Source organism: Citrus clementina, unplaced genomic scaffold (assembly GCF_000493195.1).
Source record: "Citrus clementina cultivar Clemenules unplaced genomic scaffold, Citrus_clementina_v1.0 scaffold_8, whole genome shotgun sequence".
Taxonomy (NCBI): domain Eukaryota; kingdom Viridiplantae; phylum Streptophyta; class Magnoliopsida; order Sapindales; family Rutaceae; genus Citrus; species Citrus x clementina.
In genome coordinates this window covers 295,410-301,409 of record NW_006262022.1, presented here as the reverse complement: position 1 = coordinate 301,409, position 6,000 = coordinate 295,410, and positions in this window count along the sequence as shown.

Sequence of the window (6,000 nt, the reverse complement as noted above, 5' to 3'; positions counted from 1 at the left end):
TTTATTGTGCCAAAATTTAATTTGTCTACAATAAGTCAAAATACCATTTCACCATGCCTTATATTAAGATCTTAAGAATTTATTGTGCCAAATTCATTTGTTTGTCTACAATAAATCAAATTTTCAAAATATAAAACATGTATAAAATTAAATAGAAAATAATTTAATTTATAAAATTAAACATAGAATTTGATTAAATCATATTTATTTCTTAAGAGTTTCACCTTCCCCTAACTAATATTATTTAGTTAAGCATAATTAAAATAAAAAGAAGTAGTAAAATTGAATTACTTATAATTAAAAGAAATAAAAACAACTAAAATTGGAAATAAAACTAATTTTATTAATGAAAATAATTATACAAAATATTAAAAACACACCTGGAAATCAAGATTACAAGGAGATGGAGAGAATTTGAGAAGAAGAGAGTTGTAGAGAGATCCTTAAAACATAAAAATGAGGCCCTATTTATAGAAAAATAAATTTATAATCCAGTGCTTTGCGGTCCATCATAGGCTTCATGCATGTGCTCCTCACAACCCTTAGATCAAGATCCAATGGCTGGTCAAACTTCAAAAGTCAACATCACACATGGCATCATTTGACTCATCCGATTTGCCCAAAGAACGGTTGAGATTTGGCGGGTTAATAGGTGGATCGGGTCGACCCGAATACAAAGATTCGAATCCTCCAACTTGCTTCACCAACCATTGCCACGTGGCACAATCATGGCCATTGAATCATGAACGGTTGAGATTTAGTCAAGATTGCCAGTTATCCCATGCACTCATATCTATTGTAAGCTCATTTCATCATCCAATCAATGCTCGGTCAACAGGAAAAGTCAACTTTTTTTACACAAGCCCAATTTTAAGCCGATCTTGACTGATCTTAAGGTTTTCGGACCTCCGGAATCTAAATTTGACCTCCGTTTATCTGTTTGGAGCCTCGAAGTACGTGAAATTAATAATTTTCCTAATAAACACATAAAAATACACAAAATTAAATATATTTAAAACATAATTCATAATTCATAATATATTACATAAACACAAATATAAATTATAACATAAGCATAAAATAACATATTATCGCTTGATAATTAAACAATTTTTAATACTAATCAATATATCATATGCAAAATTCCGACGTGTATTGAGAGAGAACGGAACATTTAAACTTCTGGTTCGAAATCTGGAAAATTGGTGAGCTTGAAGAAGATGAACATTGATTTCATTATTCATGCCACTCGCGGCGATGGAGAGTGTATTCCACGCATCGCCTTCCCAATTGAATTTTTAGGCGCCATTTGCGGCGACCACTTCAAATTTTTATTCTTTATTTTGATGTGATTTAAAAATTAATTTATAATATGTTTATATATTTAATTTCAATTTTGATCAAATAAATGCTTTAAAATTAGAGAATAATATTTTATGTAAGTATTAAAAATATAAACAAGTTTGGTTAGCGAAACGTCCACTTTTAGCGTGTAGAACTGCATGTAGAAATTGATTCATTTATAGCTGATCGCATAATAACACTCTGAAGGTATTCCTGCACCATTGCCTATGTCTGAAGGTAATATTCTTGAATTTGGAGATGATATGGGTGACGTAGAACGAATGATTGATGAATGTTTGGCAGATACTCACCCACCTCTGAGCTTGACCGGTGATGGAAACCAAAAAGTACCGGAGGAGAGTAGAACAGTAGATAGAAACTGATTCATTTTTTTGTATAGTATAGATGTGTTCCAGTGAGTGTGTGAGAAAACAAAGCTGGTTATAAAGCTAATAGAAAAATTTATTTTTGTGAACTCTTTATCACGCTGTTACAACCTTTCTATAAAAACACACTAAAAAATACGTGAAATAAATTAACTAAAAATTAAAATAAATTAATACGATAAACGAAAAATTACAAAGAAAAATAATTTGAAAATTAAATTACATAATTTTAAAGAAGAGAAAAGGAAAAGAAATTTCTTACCTCAAAATGCAGATTCAATTTTTTTTCTTTTTTTTAATAAGAAAAAAAATTTACAAGAAAAAAATTAAAAGAAATTATTTATAAAAATTAATTTTACGAATTAAAATAACTTACCTTCCCGGCAACGGCGCCAAAAACTTGTTGTGCAAATTTTATTGAACTCGCAAGTGCACGAATCTATTGTAGAATAGATTAATGGTGACGATCCCACGAGGAGGTGGATTTTAATTATGAGTAGAATTAAAAATATAAAAAAAAAATATTTTTTGCATATGATGATACATCCTTAAGAGAGTTGTGCTCCAGTGGGAGCATAACAAAATTACTTAAAACATAAAATGAGAATTATCCTGACGTAGTAATATGGATAAATTGCATTTATAGGAAAATTCTGACAAAAATGCATGAGCCTAAGAAACTTTGGTACTGAGAGGGATTTTTAATCTCCACCATCTTTCTAGGAATTTTTCTGGTGCATTATCCATGTGAACAAATGCATGATGGAGTTAGAAGATGAGCCTAGTGGCAGCTAAATCTTCTGCTCAACTTTATATGGTTGATACTAACTCGGGAAAAGCTTCGGACTTTAAACGCAAAAGAGGAGGTAAAATCTCCTCTCAGAGGCAATCCAGTTTGGGTAAGCGCAAGAGAGGTAAATGTGCTGGTCAGAAAAAGGATATGAGCAAAGTGACATGTTACAATTGTAGCAAACTTGGTCATTTCGCTCGTGATTGCATCGAGCCGAAAAATGTACATACTAAATCCACAAATTTACATAATATGTATGTAATAGGCTCCGTTTATATGACTGAAACTCATCCTTTGAGGATTGTAGATTCAAGAGCAACGGAACACGTAGCAAATGAATGTGGAGCCTATGTAGAATATCGTCGGATTAGTCAAGGGACTAAGTGGATATACGTGGGGAATAACTCAAGGGTTGAAGCTAAAGGGATTGGCACTTGCAAATTACAGTTGCATGGTGGCCAAATGCTTTATCTCCACGATGCGTTATATGCACCAGAGATCCGACGAAACTTAGTATTTGTCATTGTACTTTTAAATATGGGATATCATGTGATATTCCGTTATGTTTGTATGCAATTAGTTCTTAATAAAACTCTAGTCGAAACTGATTATTTACTTAATGATTTTATGATTTTGAATGTAATTAATCAAAATTGTTTTTCATTGATCACATCTTCTGATCTGTGGATGTTAATATATGGCATGCCATACTAGGACATATAGGGCAAGACAGAATGCATCGATTATCTAGAGAGGGTTATTTGGGCTCACTCGATAAAATAACATTGCCTATATGTGAGAGTTGTCTAGCTGGAAAAACAACAAGAAAACCATTTGGTAAAGGAACTAGAGCTGAAAGTTCTTTGCAAATTATCTATTCTGACATCTGTGGTCCAATGAGTGTAAGGGCTAGACATGGCGCCTCATACTTTATTACATTCATTGATGATTACTCACGTTTTGGTCATGTCTATTTGATTTCTCAAAAATCTGAAACATTAGATTGCTTTAAAAAAATTAAAATGAGTTGAAAATCAATTAGATAAAACGATCAAAATCTTAAGAACAGACCGTGGACGTGAATATCTTTCTGAACAGTTCTAGGAATTGTGTCAAAAGAAAGGTATTGAGAGACAATTAATTATTTATGGGACTCCACAACAAAATTGTGTTATGGAAAGGAGAAATATGACATTACTTGAGATGGTTAGGTTTATGATGGCGCAAGCGAATCTCCCAATATCCTACTAGGGAGATACATTGCTGACTGCTGCCTACATACTTAATCGAGTCCCGAGTAAGTCAATTAGTTCCACTTCATATAAGTTATGGACATGCAGAAAACATGTTCTAACTCATTTGCGACCCTAGGGGTCTGCAGCTTATGTTCACAATCCTTCTCATGTACATGGAAAATTGGGTGTAAGAGAAAAAAAAAAGTATTTTTATAAGATATCATGAGTACTCAAAAGGGTATGTATTGATTGGTGAACGTGATGACGAAACTATAACTGAACTAGAATCACGAGATGTCGTATTCTTAGAGAATTAATTTCCTAGCATAACAAATGTTGACAAAGATATTTGTTTATATGAAATAAATCCCATTATTTTAAATCCAGAGTAATTGAAATTGGTTATTTGTTACAGTAGATTACGCACGAACCCATGCACAAACAAGAATAATTTAAACAAAATATAATTGTGTGAAAAACTGTAAATATTGAAAAAAAAAATGATGTTCATAGATTACCTAAAGATACCAAAGCGAAATCAATCTTTATGATTTTGGTTGAATGTTTTTCTTTTAGTTAATATCGTTAAACAAAATGAACCTCATAAACTTTATAGTTATAATGGCCAAACGAACTTGTATTCATAATTATTAGTGATCAGATTTGGTAAAATCCCATTTGAAATTAATAAAATTTGTGATAATTTGTCTTATTAGATTGATTGTGAATTGGCTGGGTGCGTCCTATATCTTGTTTTGGATTTAATAAGGGGATAACTTGAGTTTTAATCAACCAACCCCAAATATTTTGACAAAATTCAATGCAACACCCAACAAATTGAAAAACTCAATCCACCTACTAAATAAAATTAAATCTCAGCTAAATTTAATCGAGAAGGGGTACTTTTGACCTTTTATAAGAAGCCATAAACAAATCAATCTCTACATTGACACGTATCAGCAAGTTAAAAATATATTTCTAAATTTAAGTCTCCAAAAGTAAACTGCAAAAGTAATTTTCTTTAAAAAAAAAATCTCTAACTTCTTCTCTCACCTCCTTTGCTTCATGTTTTAGATACAATACCCATTAAGATTTAAAATTGGTATTGATGAAAATTGGGAAATAATTCAAGAGAGAGAGCACGCTTGAGAGAGAGAGAGAGAGAGAGGCCAAAAAAAAAATTATTTTGCTTCTTATTTAAGTATTTGTTATATTAAATAATATAATAATATTGCCAAGGTATTTTAGTGTTTTCAATAGTCTATCTCAGTCAACTTGTAAATATGATGGAACTTTGGGATGTGGGTTGAGATTTTTAACAAATTGAGGGGTGCATTGAAACATGTCAAAATTTTTCCTTAACTTTACCAGTAAAAATTAGGAAAATGCTAAGTATCAAGAAGAACGACAGAAAGACGAGAGAATGAAGCATGTGCTAAGAAAAGAAAGAGAGAGAAAAAAATGACATAAGAGAGAGAGAGGAGTCAAAACGATAGCTTGGATTATAGTTTCTCTTGTTTTTCTCTCGTTCTTTTTGATATCTAGCAGCACTCTAAAAATTAATGGATTGTCACTTGTGTGATTGTCAAAACAAGCGTCGGGGAAATTGACCCTAATCTTTTTAAGGCTAAAACCTCCTCCTAAATATGATATGCTAAGGAAGAGCAAAGTAAAAAAAAAAAAAAAATCATTTTGAGGCAAATTTTTTTTTTACAATCCAATGTAATATTGCACTATATTAGACACAAAACATTTCAATTTTTTTTTTACAATCCAATGTAATATTGCACTATATTAGACACAAAACATTTCAATCCAGTCAAATCCTGAAACATACAGCTGGGACCAACCAATCAACTCGAGAAGCCGGATGCTGCATTGTACTCTCTCGTTGGAAATGGATGATTTTGAATGCTGATGATGTGCGCAACATCCTAGAGAAACTACACTCATGCACACCATATCTTGAAGGACCTGGAAGTTTTGAAATGTGTTTGATTTGAAACCCGAGTGTCACTTCTCAACATCCAAAGCCACAAGATTGGAACATGAATGTGCTTGCAATTTTGCTGTACATGCATCCTTCCTTGTGAATTGATTACAATTTAATATACGTGTATATATATAATCAACACGAAAGCAATACAATGATGTTTTCCTGTGATTTAATGTCTGTTAAGTTAGGTTTATAAGCAAGGCAAATTTAATGTGCTCATTGCTGGATTTGGATAAGTCAAATTCAAGA